Genomic DNA, 20,761 nt, shown 5'->3' with positions numbered 1-20,761 from the left:
GCGTGTAAATGGAAACGCGGATATTGTGTCATGTGACTTTCGGCCGATTAGCGAATGGAAAACTATTGATGTGCATTAGGGTATCCAGAAAAATCATCAAATGAGAAACTCAGTGACCTTTCATTGATGAGTTAAGTTAAAAATGTTTAAATATGATATATTTCATTTAGATATGTGCCTGATGCTTTTCGGGTACTCATTGTCCCACCCGGCGGGGCCGGGTTCAAATCCCGGCAGTGCCACAGAATTTTCAGAGACTGCCCGATCTCTGCTTGAGGGCTATGTGGAGGACATTTCAAGCGCAGCACTCCGTCCGTCGGATGGGACGTTAAGCCGTGGTCCCCTTGGCGCATTTCGTTTAGAGCACGCTAATGCTGACGCCGGGTTTCTCTCCACCCTTTCTTCCATACCCTTCCCTCATGGTGCAAATGACCTTATCTGTTGATCGCCTCCCCCAAATACCTGCCTACCTCATTGTCGCGTAAATTTCCCTCGTCACGTGTTAAAAATGAGCATACTGCAGAGAAAGTTTATTATCCCGCTTCCACTAATCCTAACTGTGAGGTCTTATGTGTTTCCCTGTAACCTTCCGAATTATTATAAAAAAATTGCGATTTTTATTCTTAGTGAACGACCCAATTGTGCAATTCGAACAAAGGAAGGGGTCTGATAACCACGAATATACTAGTCCCTAAAGTTGTAATGGAAAAAGAAGTAGACGCGTATGTGAGTTTAGCATAAATACTTTTAATTGGCATGTCATGAGGCTACAGGACTGTGAGAATACCCCTTAAGACAATCATGGCAAGAGTTAGAGCCCGAGCACCCTCTTCTCCCTGCTTTTGCTAACTGGTGTTATTTCGGACGAGGCAGACGTTTCGAAAGTTGCACTCCTCCCGACTACGAATGGATCTAATCTCTCCGGGAGAGAATGAGGAGGCCGTTGTGCCCTGGACAAGGGGCTCAAGTTTTGCCTCGGCTGTTCTCTCCGTCGTCGTCGACTCACCCGTGAATGCGGGCGCGCGGATGCTAATTACCAGTGTCTCATGGGTGCATTCTTAAAGAGGTTTAGAGGGATGCGAATAGCATCGTGCAACGGAGTAAGCGCTACTGCGCAGTATCTATCCATATGACAGCCTTGGGTAATTTTATCATGTACATTGTTATCTTCAGCGTAAGAGAAATCCAACCCTTTTAAACTCATCGTGGATGTCTGAAAGAAATTTAAGCTCATTATTTGATGCTACTCTGCAGAATAATTACAACGCGAAAACCGCATGCAGAGAGCTTCTAGTCAGAATTCTTCTTTTTGAAGACAGATCACTTCGATTAAGTTTTCTTACAGTCAGTTCAGTCACCCTAGGTATTGAAACTTTATAGCGTGGTTTCTCTTAACTTAGTTCCGTTTAAGATTATAACATTCTAGGGAAATTAAGAGGAAATTCAACGAGGGAGTGATAAATTGACTCAAAGTGTGAAAAAATGACTTTAGATAAACTGGAAATAACTTAAATTTAAAATCAATGCTCTACTTTCGATTCAGGTGACATAAAGCAACGCTTTACTCATGATTAGGGGCCGCTATCTAGACGTTTACTAAACTTTGAGTTCCCACTCTACCTCGCTGGTCTCACAGTCAGACTCAAAGTGAGTTTGAATTGAAGTTCTATTTTTGAAACATCAACTCAACCAGGACATTTTGGAACTTGGCGATTCAATTTGAGTTGGAAACCAACATTTGGAGCATAGTATGAGTGAACTGTGGGATATAAGGAAGTCCTCGTAATGCAAGCGTGGCAACCCATTCGCGTTTGAATTACAATGAACGCATGAGTTGCGTTCTGTGATGCGGTCCTAAAATTTGGCATTTCTCTTTAATTCCTTTTAGTGGCTCTTCAAACCATAGATATATTTAATGTAGCCCATTTTCAGACATGGTTTTTCATAAATCTGCGATTATCGGTTACGTGTGCCTATGCACTACTTTAATTAAATGAATTCCCCAAGACCGTGCTCACGCTGAGCAAGTAATGCTGTTCGGAGGAAAGGGATTCCCTCCCTTTCCCTCTATAAATGAATATCTTCCTTTCATTCCTAAATGACATTCTCTTGGGGTTTATTTTTTCTCCAATTGCGGCTTGCGCTTCATCTGTTTCTCAGTTAGAAATTAGACACTAAATATAGTTTTGCAAATATTTCAGCGAAATTTTTCGTGGAATTATTTTGACTATCTTTTGACGTTTTGAATGTTAGCGACCCCGACCTGCAAGAATTATTTCGCATTGAAAGCATTGCTATTTTTGTGTCGCAAAGGAAACATTCTTATCAAAGTCAACCGTTTGGCAGACTAAAAGATTGATAAATTTGGAAATAATTCACTAAGTGTTTAAATGTTAAGAGGTTAATGGGCTATATCGTTATGACCCGGGTTACTCTACTCTTAAACATTTCCCACACTCTCTAAATCCTCGCTGTCTGTCGATTAAATGGACTTTCTTTGACAATCTGGTGAGTATTTCTTTATTGCGAGTTGAACTACATGATTAGTTAGTCAACTAATCTCAGTACCCGACATTTGGTGGAGACTTGGGCGCACCACCTTCATGGGTAATTAATGTCGTTAATTAATGTCTCTTGCTGCGGTAACAACTATTTTTTAAATTTGGTTTTTATTGGAAATGTTTGAACCATACATACGTATGAATCACTTATGATTTCATTATTAAATTGTAAATGTAACAACAATTGTAGATAATGAGACATTTATGAATTTTTTGACCATGTGAAGTGATCTTAAGACTCCTTGGGTATCTCCCTAATTGTATAACCACTAGGGTTATGACTTTTTGTAAAAATATTGATTTTCTGTGCCACAAAAGGATGAACTTTCGCCCAAAAATAACGTCCGAAGTCTTAGTGTTGCTCTATTTTTTAAAAAGGTCACCCCCAACAAGAAATTACTAATTAGAATTTCACTCCTTTCTAGAGTCTTGTCAAACGTTCTTCAATGATCTCAATCTGTATGATGGAACTCTATGGAGTATTCTGGATGTTTGTAACTCTCTTAAGTCCTCTATGGCAGTATTGAATTTTATATTACTCAATAGAAGTGTCCAGAAAGTTCTAGAACATTCTCCAATTTTTAAGTATATAACTGTGTACGTTTATGGTCTTCTTATTAATTCTTATTCTTAATTTCTTATTAATTTGTTCCAAGTCTCCAACTGCAATTTGAAATTGCAATGTCTCATAAGGTAAGTGCAACTACTATTGAAGGGAACGAGAAGATCTGGGCGAATAATCCTACACAATATCAAGACTCAAATAGAAAAAAAAGAAGAACTGCTCCACTATGAGAACAGTCCCTGGAAAAGAACAGCAGGATATCATTGAAAATCCAAGTTTTTGGCCGCTATCTAACCCTTGGAACATCTATCAAAGGCAGGAAGGAACGAGTGAAAAAGGTTATGAAAGAAGTTACAAGTTTGTGGCGAAAGAAATTAAATTTCCTAACTTTATCAAATCAAGTAGTACAATCAAAACTAGAAAATGTGCTAAGACCTATGATGAATGTGTAAAGCGAGGAAAATAATTTTCTTTGAGTGAAGTATTTGACACAACAAAAGATAGTGGTGAATGGCTGTGCAGTGAGGTTAGAAAGTTATATCATCCACAAATTGAGAGTAAAGGAAAAGTAGGCCATTCTGCTGAAAAGTCAGCCAGTAATGAATCTATCCATCCATCCAAAAGAAGAAAATGCCTTTGGCCTATACTTCCTCAACAGCAATTGCAACAATAATGTCAGCTTGTGTATCAGAGACTTGTATCAGATAGTGAATATCAAGAGTCCGAAGAAGAGGAGCCCACAAGCACATGTAAGGAGTACAGCAAAACAACAATTTTAAATTTATCAAGCAGCAAAGCATCAGCACTGTTAGAGCGTAGGTTTCCGCGGCGATGGTCTGATCTCTGCATTTCTCCAGGGTTTTCTTCCGCGTCAGGTTGTTGGTTGATTGACAACAGTTTCGCTGGCTGTCCTGCCAGCGTCTTCAGGTCGAAGGTGAAGTCGACCTGAAGACGCTGGCAGGACAGCCAGCGAAACTGTTGTCAATCAACCAACAACCTGACGCGGAAGAAAACCCTGGAGAAATGCAGAGATCAAGCATCAGCAGTTTGTAAACAGCTATTTCAAGATGGGATTAATGTGGATATGCCTTCATAATAGGGTGCTAACAGATCCACTTTTAAAGAAGGCCTTGCAATAAAAGAAGAAATGAAGAAAATGCTACAATCAGAAGAATTTTTAATTAAAAAAATAATGGAATTAGAATCGAGACAAATGAAAAAAATTATGGAAACGTGTGAAGATGATTGTTGCTAACACTACAAATGTGAATACTGGAAGAAAGAACGGCGTTGTCATAAGTTATTCAGAGTTTGCTGAATAGAAACGAGGAAAGCAACAATCCATTGCCATTCCGCACCATGTTCTTGATCGACTTCTTCGCTTAGTAATGGATAGTGAAATTGAAGGAAAAGAGACATCTCCCAACATTGACTATCCATTTATTCCGGAACTTGTAAGTAATTATGAATAGCTAAAAATGAAATTCAACAATCGTAAAGGATAGATTACTGAATCAGCAGGATGACGTGATGATATGAAATTTCTATTTCATTTAACTCGGGTTTTGTCATTTATTATTTTACCAGAAAAAAAGACTTACTCAAAACTTTTAGATTAATCCCCGACACATGGGCAGATGTAGTGGGGTAGCCATGAATTACGTTCGAGTGGGTGGAATTTTTGAAAAACGGGGTTCTAAGTTCTATTTTAAACCACTTTTAACACTTTTTATAATCGAAATAATTTCATTCGTGAAATAAATATTTTGTAAATTCATGAGTTTTCAATATTTTGTTTGCCAACTGCCTCAATTTCAATCTTTTACGAAGATAAGTAATTGTGTTTTATATTTCGGTGGTGGGGGTTGGTCCGGACCCCCCGGACCACCCCCCTCGCTACGCCATTGAACAGATGTGTGTTAATGCATAAGTGTTATAAAATTGTATCATTATAATTTAATTTATAATATAAACTTAAAAAAGTGGTACAAAATTATTTTTTCACCGATAACGTTACTATTGTAAAAGTAGTTTTTTGGGTTAGGGGTGACCTTTTTTAAAAAGAAAATAATAATAATGCCTTTTACTTTAGTTTTGAACAAAAGTTCATCAATTTATAGCACAGGAACATGGGGTTACAAAAAAGTCATAACCCTAATAACCACATTGTTCATTTTAATTTTAATTTCCATGATTAATGAGATTGAGTGCTAAATAAATAAATAATAAATACCAATCCAGCATACTCCTGACTATGGCTTTTTATGCCCGTCAAATTTTTTCAATCATTGTTAATATTTGAGTGTTGATTTTGCCTTTTACGGGAATTTTACAATGTGATTTGAATGCGGTTAGTTATTATTTTCTTGGGAATCGTGCTAGCTTTAGAACTGGTCAGAGCGCTTCACTGCTGATCAATGGATCTAAGTCCTCTAGTCCCGAATGAAGAATTTGGATAATCCTAGACGTTCGATTTTAATAAGGGAAAGGAACCCTGAATATGTGGGATTCACATCGACGGCCAAATCAAATGATGCGATATCCAGTGAGTGCTTAGTGGCTGACTTGACTGATGGAGGGTGATGCTATGGAGCCGATGAGGTTTCCGAAAGAGTTCATGCCGGTTCATTGCAATGAAAGCGAAAAATTAAATTTATCTCCCAAAGAAATATTACCTTATCGGCTTGGCGCGTTTTGGCATCATCATTAGTCCAAAATCTTGAGATTGGTTTGACGCAGCTTCCCATTCCTCTCTCCTTCCCTCTAACCTTTCCATAGCGACGTATTTCTTCTCTTTCACATCCTTTGTAACCCTTTGTCCTATTTTAACTCATTCGGGGCCGTCCCTTCTTCCCTTCCACCTGTCCTTCTACGATTGTTTTCATCGAGACATCGTGTCACATAATGTGGCCAACTGAGTTGTCCCGTTTTCTCCCAAAAGTTTTTTAAGACTTCTCTTTTCTCCCTCTCTTCTTAGCACTTCCTCGTCCCTTACACGGTCAATCCATTTTATCTCCATCATTTTTCAGTTAGTCAACATTTCGAATGATTCCACTCTTGACTTCTCTGCTCTTGTCCCTGGGGCATTTATGGATAAAAATTAACGCCTACTCAACGCCATCTATCTTTCACTTGCAGAACTAACAGCAGACATCCACGCGCAGGGAAATGAAATTGAGAAGTATTGTTTCATGGCCGAATCTGTGTATTCCGGACTTCACCTCTCAGTCCCATTTTAAACCCATGGTATTTCTACAAAATCACGTTAATTTTCCTGCGAATTGCAAATGGACGAAACCCCACTTACTTATATCTATCAGTTAAATTATCCCGGTTCCAGCAATCAGCTATGTGAGCCACCCACATCAAAGCCCTGGAAGGTATCATTTACCTACTCAAGTGGTTCATAAAATATAAATTATTGTTTCATTTCAAAAGCGGTTTCGAACAATGCCAGTAAAATTATCAACAAGTCCAAAGATAGGAATTGCCAATTAATATTGGCAGGAAAAATATCTTTTTAATGAGTTACATAGGGCAGGTAATAAAGTAGATAAAATGGAAGGAATACGTTCCTGTGAAAAGGATAGCGGATAGGAGAGAGAGGAATGGGGGGCGGGATCAAAACCAATCATGGGTTGCGGTCTTTTTCAAGCTTCAGGCTTTCTTCTTTTAAGCGCCACCGGTCCCAGTGCCGTTTCATTTGTTTTAGTGAGAGCGCTTCCCAAGGAGGCTGCACATTAGAGGAGGCCCAATGCCATCCCACAGAAGGCTGATCCCTGTCGCCACTTCCATTGCATTTTTATCGGCTTCCAAAAATGTCAGCAATGATGAGTGCAATGCGATCCACTTTTTTTCAATATTTTGCGGTATAGTGCTTGTAATTTCGAGGAATAGCATTGAAAACTATAAAATTCGATAAATAAAATATCATGAATGTAAATTTCGGTGGACACCCCTAATTATATCTAATTTCCCAGAGAAACTCGGATCAATTTGTCCGTAAGCGACGCGAGTACAACACATCATGAGGCAGATTTGAGGATCCTCTCTTGTAAAATTCGTGGCGCTTCCGTTCAACGGACCGGGATTTCGGAATGTCAGTCATTTCGACTTGGTTATTAGGGAGTTGTTGAAAGTACACATTGGTTTATAAATATTATTTATTTATCAAACATCTTAATCTTTAATCATATGAAAATGGATGGCTTTTACTTTTAACTGTTTAGTCTACGTCTTCCTCAGTTATAAGAGCAATGTCTTCAATTTCCGTGAGTTATTTATCTCACCAGTGCATAGTAACCGTGATGATAGCACAGGAAATTAGTGCAATCTCTCGAACGAAACGTGTAAACGATATATCGCATCCGCTCCAAAGACTTCAAGTAAATGCTGTGGCGTTTGGAGCGATCAAACTAGGCCATTTATGCTCGCTCCCGGGCCCCACCTCCTGAGCCTCGAAGCCCTCCAAAGCGTGAAACGGACCGGCCTGCTACGCTTGAAGCAGCAAACGAACCGTAACCTTGGAATGTTGACTTATGATGATGATGAGGAAAAATATCTCCGAAAGCCGTTTTTCTATTGTCTCAGGCAGCAGGGTGAGAGGAGTACAAAAGCCAATTGGCCGAGGACAAGGCTGACTAAAGTTAATACCTGTTTAACTCCCTATTGATGATTACCGAATGCAATCGAAAAAACAGTTTCGAAGGTACTTTTCCTATCAACTTTAATTGGAAGTTGGATCTTCGGACTTATTCACTTCAATTTTATTAAATTTTTATTTTATTGGTGCATTAAAATTCTCCGAGATCAACGCTTAATAATTATTCTCTTCTTATATTCGTAAAAAATACGTAATATTACGCAATCCGTCTTTTGAAATATCGGTGTTTGACAGTTTTTTTTAACAAAGTGGTATAACCTCTACGTAGGCAAATGAAAAAGTACAAGCAAATTTCATTATTGAAAGTAATACCAAACACCTATTTTTCGCATCAAAGGTCGGTTTTGATAAATAACACAGAAGTATATAAAATGACCAGCACTGGGGTATAAATGTACTAGTTCCCGGGACTAGCCACGGTGATAACTTTGACGGGAGTCACCCGCAATGCAATCGTGCGAAAGATCCACAGAGAAAAAATCATCAAAAAAGGATGATTTTTTCTCTGTGGATATTTTATAGATGTAGGTACTATTCTTAGGTCAGCGCGATAACTGTTAAGGCTGGAAACACTGTTTATCCGACGTTTTGAACCCGCAACGTTTGGTTGAGCAGGGGCGAAAGTACTCTCGCCACGCCAACGAGAGGGTGTGCGGGGATACCGACTGTTTGGAAGGGGTGGGGGGGGGGGGGGCGCAGATAAGGGAGGAACACTAACAGAGGCAGTGAACGAACGGTGTGGTGGTGTGCTTGACACTTACCGTGCTGACCTTAGTAATGTAGATCTTTCTCTCAGTGCTGGCCGTTTCCAATAATTTTGTGTTATTTCTTAAGAACTAACCGTTGATGCGAGAAATAAGTGTTTGGTATCCCTTTAATGAATGAATTTTCCTTTTTTCACTTATTTATTGTGAGGCTAGTACCACTTTGTTAAAAAAAATAGCAAACTACGGTTTAAAAAAAGACGGATGGCGTAATATGACGCCCGTAGCATAAATCTTAGGATTTCACAAAAAATTAATTTTTCTATCGTTTTTTTTTCATTTGTTTATTTAGAGGTTAGCAGCACTAAGTTGAAAAATGGAAGGCTACGATTTTTCAAGAGACGGATGGCGTAAAATTACGTAGGTACCAAGAATCGAAGGATTTTACGCGGCGTAATATTACGCCGTTAGCACGCGAAGTGTTAAGCGGTGTGTCGGGGAGGAGGAGAGGCTGGCCTGAGGAGGAGGACGAAGCAGGGATGGATATATGAATGTATGTTGGGGGCTGCGGAAGTGCACGAGAGGGTCTGGGGATGATGGTGGCACTCTGTAGTGGGGACTCTGGAGATAGGGAGTGTAAGTGCAGATGAGGGAATTAGCAGCGGAGCGGAAGGAAGAAGAGGATGCGTGGGAATGAGAGGAAGAGAAGGAACGGGAGGGAAGAGGGACGAAGACGCAATAAAGGGAATGAAGTTGACAATCGCGTCGGAAACATTCGGAGGGGAAGTAACGCTAGAACAAAATAATTATTTAACAACTGCCCACTAAAAGTAAAAGGGGCGTGGCTAATGGTCAGGTTTTAAGGCTGTGCCGCGTTCGCATGGATTGCTGGTAATAGAGCGACTAAAAATGGCTCAAAAGGGAAATGAATTCCCCAGCGTGTGAGACTCACGGCCTGCATTACAAGCAGGCACAGCGGTCGGGATTATAAATGGCATTTTCCTCGAACGGAGTTCTCTGAGAGGAAGTAAACGAAGTAAGCAGAAATAGCAAACTGCTCGTAAACTGAAATAGGAAATGTATTTTAAAAGGAATGTAATTTTACAGTTCGTAAAACGATGGGAGCAGCCGTTAGGTGTAGATGAAACTGATGGAAGAACGCCAATAACATCGAATGGCTATTTAGGAGACCCGACTCAATGAGATGAATAAAAAAGAGAACCTACGTTGCAATAGCAAAAAGCATAGTAGCCTAAATGAGTTACGTTCGGCAACCGACAATTAAAAAAAACAAAAACAATTATTGACAAGGAGATGGATTAAATGCTTAGTCCAACTGACAAGCAAAAGAAAAATAATTTATCAAAAGATCAGCAAAATAGTGAATATATAGGACGCAAGAGTAAACGGAAAGAAAACACAGCAGTTGAAGTGGTGCAGGGAAGTGCAACGAATGGGGAATGAAAAACAAACTCTCGGAACGAATGCTGGAGTCAGAAGGGAGACGACGGTTAGTTAGGCAGACGAGAGTTAAGGAAAAGTTGGATGCATAAATAATTGACGGGAAGAGGATTGGATGTGGAATGAAGGGTAGGAGCGAACATTGAGAATCGGAAGACGCAGAATAAATAAAATAAATAAACTTCACATGTTGCACAAGTATTTCATAAGGAGTGAAACATCGCGATATTTGATACGTGCGTTTTCATGATACTAGTGTATCTGATTTCGGATTGCATCGCGCCAAAAGCCCTGTTCTCTCTCTTGCCATTTTACCGATGGCTGCCTTGCGCAGATTCATTTTGATCGGTGTTCTTTGGGGCATGGTTCCATACTGCTACTTCCATTTAATGTCTACCCTGCGAGCAACGTCTAGGGTGTTTGGCAGGGGGTGACCAATCACCTGCACCCAGCATGCAACAGGATCCCCACATGCACATCGTATGGTCGTAAAAGCATGCATAATTTAAAAACAAAATGGATGCAAATTCATGGATGTGGAGTGAGCTCCCACCGAAAGTGAATTGCTCCGAGCGAGCCGAGACCAAAAAAAGATACGTTCACAGAAAAACCCAAAACTTGCCAACCGTCAGTAATTAATCCTATCTAGTGTTTTTTCGGGGTTGAATTTGAACATTCGTCATCTACAGAATGTGTTTATTTATTACTCAGTCATAAAGGCATCATGTAGGCCATTTTATTTTGGAACATGAAATGATAAGCATATTTGCCAGTTAGAAAAAAAAGTATACACACAACAAAAAGAAAACATGCCATGAGTAATCCAAGCGAGCCGCCATTAATTTGATCAATTGAAAAAAAAACGATGCTATCCCTCAGAATACGAGAAAAGAATTAAATTTTGATACTCTCTGCAGTGGAGTCTTAAATCCTTCTCGTGGGCACGTCTACGGTGGTACGACGGTTAACTTAGGATATGTTCCACGCTCATCGTCTGAGGAAAAAGTTTCTTTGAAATTATTCACTTGATATAATTTGCTCAATACTCCTGTTGAGATTCCCCTCCTATATCACCACGAATATGGTCGTCTTGCGCTGCTTCAAAAGTTAATAATCGAAGTGGGACAATTGTTAACATTTTCCCCTTTTTAGTTTCAAATATATAAATTAATGATTTTTTGGACTTTCCGCTTGTTTCAATTTCGTTTGTTAGTTACCTTTATTGCACCAACTTTCCATTCCGCTCTGTGAAATACAATACGGTCCATGGTAGCATAGCAACGAAATCAAAACAAGCCCACTGCGTTTCTCAGAGATCACAAGTGGTTTGGAGTGATCTTCTCGGCTGCGTTGTAATGAAAATTGCGAGCCAACGTTAGATCACGACGCTATTATCTGACGTCATGGCTACGCGTAGAAAGGGGATGGGGTTTGCGTGATCCCACACTGTGTCCCCGGATTCAATTTCCGGTGGTGTCGGATATTTTTAAGAGACTGCCTGATCCTAGGTTGAGTTCAGAGTGTGGAGGTCACCCACGGAACAGCACTCGGTCCGTCGATTAGGACGTTTATTCGTCGTCCTCTTGGCGCGTTTGGATAACAGTAGACTAATGCCGACGCCGGGTTTCTCTCCACCGTCCCCTCGTGGCGCAAAATACCTCATCTGTTGGATATTATAAAAGTATTCTCTCGATTAAGGTAGGATTCCATCGGGCAGTTAAGACGTGTTCTGGCCGCCTCCCCTCTCTTCATGGACTCCCTTCACAATAACGCTAATTCCCTTTCATTCTACCTTAAAAAAATTCAAATCTCTTCCTTCCTCTCCGTCGTTTCACCCAACATTCTACCCTCTAACACCGTTTTTAGCATCTTCGTTGGCGGTTAAAGGTGCAGAGTGGCCCTCTTGCGTCGAAGTGTGGAAATTGGAGAAAATAAAAGAAAATCGAAATGGGTTGGAAATGCGACTATAAGGGAATTGAGGCGGAAGGAGAAAGACGAGTAGCCGTAAAGATGGTTGGAGTGCAGCAGCTCGAATCTGTAAATGTGATATGGCCGTCACAAGCGGATTTCGTCAATGTATTCACGGCTTTGACGCTGGAGCGATTCTGAAACTTTTTAGTGACGTCACTCTCACAGCCGCGTCCGTGAAAGTATTCACGCCCAAGAGGGCCCGTGGTAGCTTCGTCGCGGCAATGCGCTCTAATTTTTCATTATGAATTTACGCTTTGATTGATAATTAATAGCACATTATTCATTAATTACGATGGTGGCTATTTCATATTGTCACTTCCCATAAGTAATATGTATTAAAAACAAATAAAAGAAATGCGTAAAGTTAAATTTACATTCGCGTCCTATTTAAATTGATTGGCCTTCATTGCGATTGAAGTTGGTGGGAAGTTAAACCTTGCGCTGAGGGTTTTACAATTATCTTATATTTGTGCATCTTCTAGAATGTACAAGTAAAATACTCACAACTTAATGTTCATAATAATTTGGAGTAGAACCAACGGTAAAAGTATTGTGCGGTATTGAATGTTATCAGATTTATTTAATATTTGTTTCGTAAGTTCAAGCCTTCGATTTGTTTTTATTAAGGAGAATGGAGGCTCTTTACATAGCTCCGCTACTGTTGCATGAGCATCAATGTCGACGGAGGCAATAGATGCACATACTTCAGCGGCAGATACGCGATATCAACAATCCCTTCGAGACGCGAGATTGGCGAAGGATCACTGAGTTCACACCACGATTAATTCGTAGACGTTTAGATGGCTTGCCGGGGCATACTTTAGTACGTTAAGATAAACATTGATCATCTATTACATCTCTTCCACGCATTATTGCTGCCATTCAGTAACACGACCAACATGAATCGTTTTTCTGTTGACATAATAGAAATACAAAGACATGTAAACATCTCGTCCTCTAGCAGAAACTGTTAATAATCTACTCGTATTCGCGCCAGAAACATTTTCATCAGTATAAATCGTGAATAGTGGCATGTGCTTGCACAATCAGACATATATGTATACGCACCACAGCGCATTTAAAATTGTGTACTGAAATGATGAGAACAGCTCAAACGCATACGAGAATGAACCATTGTTAAATAATAAAATAACACTTGTTATCATTCCGCGTAAGCATTAGCTCCATACTATGAGGAAATTAGAGCTAATTGTGCAATTACGAGCCCGCTACGTGATAACTGACTTCGATACGCAGCACTTGACAACATATAAAAGAGGTTATATACAGTTTATAGCTATAAACTAATTAAGCAACCGTAACTTATCATTAATAGGTACTTTTAAAAGAAAAGACCTCACTCAAAATTGAGTAAAGAAGTATTATTTATTTTGGAAGTGAATATTCCACGGCATTGTATATGTTTCTCTATGGTAACTGACGTTGCAGTTGGCCGCTGAAGTACGTTTGTGTCGGAGATTCTGATTCGTTCCTCGCATCCGCACAGCTACCAACATAAGAAACTGAAGTGATCGTTCGCAATCCGTCAAACATCTCACGACACAGGCTTGCAGAATCGCTTGAACGTCTTTCACGGTGAGAGGCGTGAGAACTCCACTGTGGTTCGAAGCACGCGAAGCACAGATATCACATTTACAGAATCAAGCTGCAGGTGTCGTTTTAAATAGCGAAAGCCTGAGTCCCAAGGTCATTTTTCCGTTCCTCAGTGGGACAGAAATGGTGGTAACATAAAAATGGAGAATTTGGAATTTGTTGGCAATATTTTCCTTTACTCTTACACAATTGAGCATTTACAACTGTTACAAAGCGTAAGATTGTACCTTTTATTTTTCTCATGGGATATTTTGGAATTAAAATAACTGTGGTGGCCATTTCATTAAAGCTGTTTTGCAAAATATGAGGTTCAGGTTGAGGTTCACCTTGGAAGTAACATGCCCTGTAGCTTCACAATGTTCACAATGAATTGGTTTCATGAAGCTACGCCTGAAACCATTCATTGGTTTTGAAGTACCAAGTGGGTTTTGCAGTCAGATTCAGAATGTCACAAGACAGCGTGCTGTATTAATAGTAAATGAAATTGCCTTGATAACTAAAGATTTGAAACACGTGGAAAGTATTCGGGAGCTGCGGGATCAAATCACGGTCTAGGTAAATTTCTATTTCTCTGTGAAAATTTCGCACATATTGTTGAGAGGTTTTAGTTGTTCATAATACATAACAATCCTACAATTGGCAATATAATGTAAACTTCATTGAAACATTCCTTCTCTTGTATTACATTAGATTCTTAAACAAAGTCATGACCGCACGTTCATTTCCACCGTTTGATGATGGCTAATGATAGCTTTTCAGAGATCAAACAAGTGATAGCTTTACCCATCATTTTCTCAATCACACGGTCATTCCATCGTTATCATTTCTATTATTTTTCCGTCTCTTTTATGCTTACAGATGGTTTTAGACTCGGAGTTACAACCGCTATAAGCGGCCGTTCTTTCTTCTGATTGACTGAAAGACGGTGCAACCGTTGTGTATGTTTAATGACGGAAAAAGAGACGTGCTTAGTGAAAGGAAAATAGGATCAGATATCTCTTGGAGCCATCGCGGGAAATTATTGTGTGAAGCGGTTGTTTTTCCGTCGTTTTCGGAGAGATCACTGAAGCTAATGGGATGGACAACTTGATCGCTTTATTCTGGATCCCATTATGGTCCGCGTTTCCGCTGTTCCGGCAAACCAAGTTTTCCACAACCAGCCAGGTAATAATAAAATAATTATCGTGCGAATCTGTTTGTGTTTTATGGGTGGCGTGTTGTTCGTGATAGCAGAAACTTAAGTACTAAATGGCAACATAGATTTAAAAAAAACTTTAATACACAGGATAAGTAATTTTTTTTGCAAATTTGATATTAATTTTTACATTTTTTATACAAAGCAATTTTTTTTATTTTAATTTTTATTGCAAGAAGCAATTTTATGAATATCACTTTCTCATTTATTTGTTTTCTTGTTTCATTTTCATTGTTTTATATTCATTTGGACGTACTGGTTGTTCATCAAAACTAATATAACAATTGACATTTCTTAAAGCAAGAGAAATAAAAGACATGGGACAGACTCGTCGAAGCGACTTGATGAGGCAGTATGTATGTTGTTACAATTGTTGGATCATAATTCCAAATATCTATTAAGAGTACGTAAACCCAAGGGCACTAGGTAATAGAGAAGGCCACAGTCCGTCCTTCAGAAGCTTCACTTGTGTTGTCATCTCGGACGTATTTCAATTGGTTTTCGAAAATGTCCGCAGCGTGGCGCTGAAGGCAGAGCGATCCTTAATTTATCAATTTTTGCAATGCGGTGTTTTGCGAGTGATGGAGCTGAAAAGTTATGTATTTCATAGATTGTGCCGTTCCGTATATAAATTTCGGTCAAGCGCCCTAATTATAGTTTATTTTCCCGTGTAATTACGATCACAATGCCGTCTGAGACACGAGTGGCGAAACGAAATAACAAGACGCGGGGGTTGCCGCCCGCTTTCCATGAGTTTGTGTCGTCATTAGATTCATAAACTCGATCGCGAAGAAGCTCTCACTGGCGAAAGGCATCGCTCACGACAACGTAGGCGACATAGAACCACGCGAGACCAATGCGTAGGCCGAGGAGTCGCCGAGATGCTAAGACGAGGGTTAAGATTGTAAACTTTTCTCTCACAATAGCTTAAGAAGTAGGGGGCTGAGGATGTCATAATTATGCGCTCAAACAACGCACATAGACGCTTTTTTCTGGAAAACAGTTTACAGGTGCTCGCTGCGCCACTGGTATCAAGATATGATATCGCTATAGTGATTGTGCACGTTGCAGTTGATTCGCAGTGATAACATAGAAAGGAGGAGTTCCTCCCATCGGTTGTTTTAGAATTAAGCGGGCGGAGGTGTGAATACGGCTAATTTGGTTTACGGATTGGGATCGGTTCGCAAGGGAACGAAAGAATGCTCGCAAGGGGCGAAATGTTGGATTGTTGCGGTGGCGAGGGAACTAAAGGCGTCGTGAGAGAGGGAGGTGCTGACGAAAGGGGGGGGGGATGGTGTAAACGGGAAATTGGGATTGCCAAAACGATTGGAAAAAAGGTGCGATGTAAAAAAATGCCCATTCTTACGTTCCGCGATGCTTTTATTTGTGTTGGATTGAAGGGGCAGAGTGTGACGAGAATGAACATGTTGGTGGGAATGGAAAAAATGGAGTCGAAGAAACGGGAAGTCGTGAGATGGAGTGCGAAGGATATTTTTAGAACTTGTTTGAATAAAAAAATAAAAAGGGATATTGGACAGCAGTGCCATGGATGAAGTTGATTGTAGGTGAATTCAATTTCTGGAAGTTATATAACTGCAGTCGTGCTTCATAATGAAGTAGAGTGCGTCGGTTGCCGAGCAGTTAAAACAGGGTGGAAAGTTCAAATTTGCCTTTTATTATTACAGTGTCGTATATGTTTGAAAGATTAGTGTGACGCGCTTTTATATAGCTCTGGAAATAAATATATATATTTTTCCCAAAATACGAATAAAAAATGAAATATAAAGGGTGATTTCAGGATTCACCGTGTAAAAACTTTCCATTATGGAAAATGGTAGAATACACTTTACAAGGTTCACTAATATATTTGAAAAAGCACGACCCAGGTTCCATGACCTAACCGGACGATTTGACTGCGTTACGAAACACAGACCCTGCTTTTCCAAATATATTTGTAAACCTAACAAAGTTTTTTCGTTTCCATAATGAAGAATTAAATTTATCAGCGCTGCATGCAACAAGTGACTTAGTTCGCAGTCAGGCTCACGGGTGCAAAGTTATATGCATCAAGGATGGAATTTCCCATGATTAAATCATTTCGTGTAGCCGGGATTCGAACCCAAATATCCCGATTGGCGTTCAGGTATGTTAAGGCTTGGTGGTGTGAATGGTGGCATGTCTGGCCGGCATTCGGGAGATCCGGGTTCCATTCCCGGCTAAGGCAAATGATTTTATCATGGTGAGCTTGGTGTAAATTCTTAGCGAAGGCCAAAGTGATGAAGCCAAAATACGCGTATAATTTATTTTGTGTTTCTCGTTTGAATTTTCACATCTATTAGTAGTTCGTCTCATCATCAAATTCTTATGAATTTCTAATTAATCCTTATGCATGATGTTTTTGGTCCTTCCTTAATAGTATTACGACCGGAAAGAACCTTTTTGGACCGAAAAATTTCATGTGAACAGCGTAACTACTATTTAATTTAAGCCAATAAAGTTCACAATAATTTGAACCGTTTCAACGAATTTATTAGGGAGGAATACACGGCTATAAAGGAGCCGAAGTCTCTTTTCACCTATTGCTATGAACTGTTAGTTGATTGTGGATTTAAATTAATTAAGTATGCAAAGCTCGGAAGTGATGAAAATATTATTAGCTGCGTTTATATGTGGGAAGGCGGTGGGTGTAGCACCGGGCTACTATTGTCTGACCCTCCCAAATTGAGATCCGGCTGTTAAAATGTCAACCAATCAGTGAAAGGCTCTCAAGCTTGTTGGGCGAGTTGGGGTGAGGTACCGTGCGTAGCAGATCGGTTTACATCAGGGGTTTGTGTTGACGATGCATATTTTCCCTTTATTTATTTTAAAACAATATATTCTCGTCAAAATATAGCTGTTCAATGTCTGCGGCTGTATTAATAATCAACTGTGTAAAATGACGTCTACTTAAAAATGCCGCTATAACGTTGTGACACGTGTATAATGCAGACTACTGCGATTCAGCATGTATTACTCATAATCAATGCAATTAAGCACTTCTATTGTAAGAATCAAGGCTTTCACGGGCGTGAATTCATCTTCCCGTTACTCCCAATTACAAATTTGACCGTGAAATTTTAAATGAGCTCAGTGACAATTTTTAAATGCCTTTCCCAACTCTGCCCTTCTCACTGGAATGTTGGAGTGACATGCTGGACCAAAACTGCGTTGAGCTTAGACGGCTATTCTTACAACTCTTTCCTTTCATCATCTCCCATTTGCTGTCGCAATAGTTTGCCTGATCTTATTTGTATTCGCGTGCTTTTTTCTGTTAAGATGGCGTTTGGCTCCCACTCCTCCGTTAGAACTTTCATGTCTTTTTTACGCATATCAACATAAATTCTTAAATTACATCCTTGAAATACTCATCGTAACCAGAGTAATCCGTCGTCAATATTTTTCCTTATCTCGTTAAACTAATCTGAGGAAAACGGTAAGGCAGACTTTCGAAATTTGAACCTGTGATCGTTTTTGCTAATGAAGGATGGCTCTTCGAGTTCTATGCGTAGCTCGTCCCATACTCAGCCATTATCAATGATTCCATATATGTATTGTTACGGGTTCAAACCGAAATTAGCTGTCGGCACTTGAGAAAACAGCAGCACTTTATTCAAAATATTTAAACGTACGATATGTTATCAGAACTGATTTACTTCAATACAAAGGAATCAACATAAACAAACATTCCGTCACCCAGCGACGCCCACACCATACACAGGCGCCCCTACAGTATTATATATTTTATATTCTATGCATAGTATTTATGTCCTATGACTCGCAAACTTTCCTTCTTCCCGTCTCCTCCATAGACTGTCTCATCTCAAGACTCCCATCGCCTCTGTCTCGATTTCAGTCCACTTTTGCCCGTGCCTGTTAAGTGCATATCTCGCTGATTTCCTTTGAAATTTCTCCAGTTTTATCACGTTAGCAAAGTATTCTACCGAATAAGTTAGGTTTGTATGGAGTATTTAAGAAGTATTCTGGCTGCCTCCCCTCCCCTAATGGACTTCACTTTTATTTTACAGTAAGTCACACTCCCTTTCATCCCATCTAATAACCCCATTCCTTTCATTCCTCTCCCTCCTTTACTCAACATTCTACCCTAATCTAACACTGTTTTCAATATCCTTTTTCCGTTCGGTACTCGCTCCATCCATTCCTTTTTTTCTCCTTGGCATCTCATCTGGAAGCTGCATCTCCTCACCCACCATCTCCAGCACTTCGTCGTTCCTCCTCCTCTCCGTTCACTTCACTTTTTCCATTCTTCTCCACACCCACAATTCGAACATCTCCAGTATTCTCTTGTTTTACTTCCTATTAGTCCACGTTTCCGCACCGTAAAGCGCTACACTCCAAATCAGACTCGTCAATAGCCTTTTCTTACAACTCTCACATAGCGATCCTCTTAGAAGCTCCATCCTGTTCATGAACGTCTCCTTTGACAATGGAATTATTTTTCTGATGTCTTTACTACTGTGTTCCTTTTGCTATAATGTGCTGCCTAAATAGAATAATTGCTTTGCCTGCTCGAGTTTTCATGACATGGCCTTCTTTAAATGGGTCCCAATAGCCGCGTTCTCCAGCATAATGGGTCTCTAATTATTTTAAAACTACTTTATCCATTGAATATACCGGGACTAGCCACGGTGATAATTTTACGGAGTCACCCGCCATATATATTTTTTCCAGAGAGAGGAATGACGCCTCGGTAGTATAGAATGGCATGGATCTCAACCGAAAACTTTTAACCCGGGCTCGGATCTCGGTCAAGACGAATGGTTTTTTCTTCTGTATGGAATTTTCCTGATTTATCAAGTTCGTTTACGAATGAGAATTGGTGTTGGATCTCGTAGGAGTGACCATTCGTGAATGTGTGGGGCAGGGTGAAGAAGACTGTTGATTTAGGAGATGTGTGTGTGTGCCTAGGAGAAGAGTTTTCGGGGAAGAGAGGGGAGGGAGTAGTAGACGGGAGGTGGGGGCGGAGGGGGGGGGGGAGGGTGGAGGGGAGGGGAGGAGTGCCCGCACAAAATCGATATGCGTCCGAAAAGGCGAGGGGGGGAGGGGGAGAGGGGCAGGACACCCCCTTGCGCCCCCTTCCTCCACTACTACTACGGAAGGGGTGAGCCCTGGGTGGGTTTTAAACTGGGGAGAGGTTCCGTCGCCGGGAATGGGTGCCGCGGAGACAACGGATGGGGTGCCGCCAAAGAGAGACCGCCACCTGCCGCGGTGTGAACCTATCCACCCCTTTACGTCAGCAGGGGGGCTAGGTGACGAGGAAAATTATGTAGCAATAATGTATCATCTAGAGCACTGAGTCTGTTTATAAATAATAATTAGCAATAAATAAATCATTGGGAGCAATCAAGCCCGGCTAAAAAAATATATATACAAATAGGGCATGTAGAATTAATAGGTAAAACTTAAACTCGATTTTTAGATGAGAAAGAGCAACAAGCTATTAGTTAGGAGCGATTAGCGTAAGGACCTGGTGATATGAGCGTGGTGTTATGCCAATCTTCAATTAACGGGGAAATTAGAGTAAAATATTGGGAACACGCAGTGTTCTAGCCATTTGTTTAAGCTTTACGTGCGGTTTTTATCCGTGTACTATAATTCGAACTGCGAATCATAGAGGAAGACATCTTGGGATGATAAATGGCATGGATATGAAAGATGTGAAATCGAGAAGTAAACAGCAGGAAAGACACTTTGCTCTCCACATTTCCTTGTGGCAACTCTTCCCTTATAAATCCACGTATGACTCTCCAACAGTCTCCCCGACAACCGCTCCCCACTGAGTACTCGCTCCATCCAAACCCTCGGTCTCTCAGGCATCTCATCCATAAACTTTCTGTCTTCACCCACCGTGTCCGCCATGTCCTGTACTTGCTAGTTTGTCTTCCTCTCTCTCCATTTCACGTTGTCTTTTCTTCCTCTCACTCACTTAGAGAATACGTCCAATTTATCATCGTCCCTTGTGTAAGTTTC

General features: G+C 40.3%; 2 protein-coding genes across 2 annotated transcripts in view; both read right to left on the bottom strand.

Moving 5' to 3' along the window:
* LOC124161611 overlaps nt 1-20,761 on the bottom strand; it is a 439,803-nt gene that overhangs the window by 245,230 nt on the left and 173,812 nt on the right. The window lies entirely within an intron of this gene.
* LOC124161474 overlaps nt 1-20,761 on the bottom strand; it is a 38,599-nt gene that overhangs the window by 16,804 nt on the left and 1,034 nt on the right. The window lies entirely within an intron of this gene.

This window comes from Ischnura elegans, chromosome 6 (genome assembly GCF_921293095.1).
Source record: "Ischnura elegans chromosome 6, ioIscEleg1.1, whole genome shotgun sequence".
Classification (NCBI taxonomy): domain Eukaryota; kingdom Metazoa; phylum Arthropoda; class Insecta; order Odonata; family Coenagrionidae; genus Ischnura; species Ischnura elegans.
This window is presented reverse-complemented; position numbering and strand designations above follow the sequence as displayed.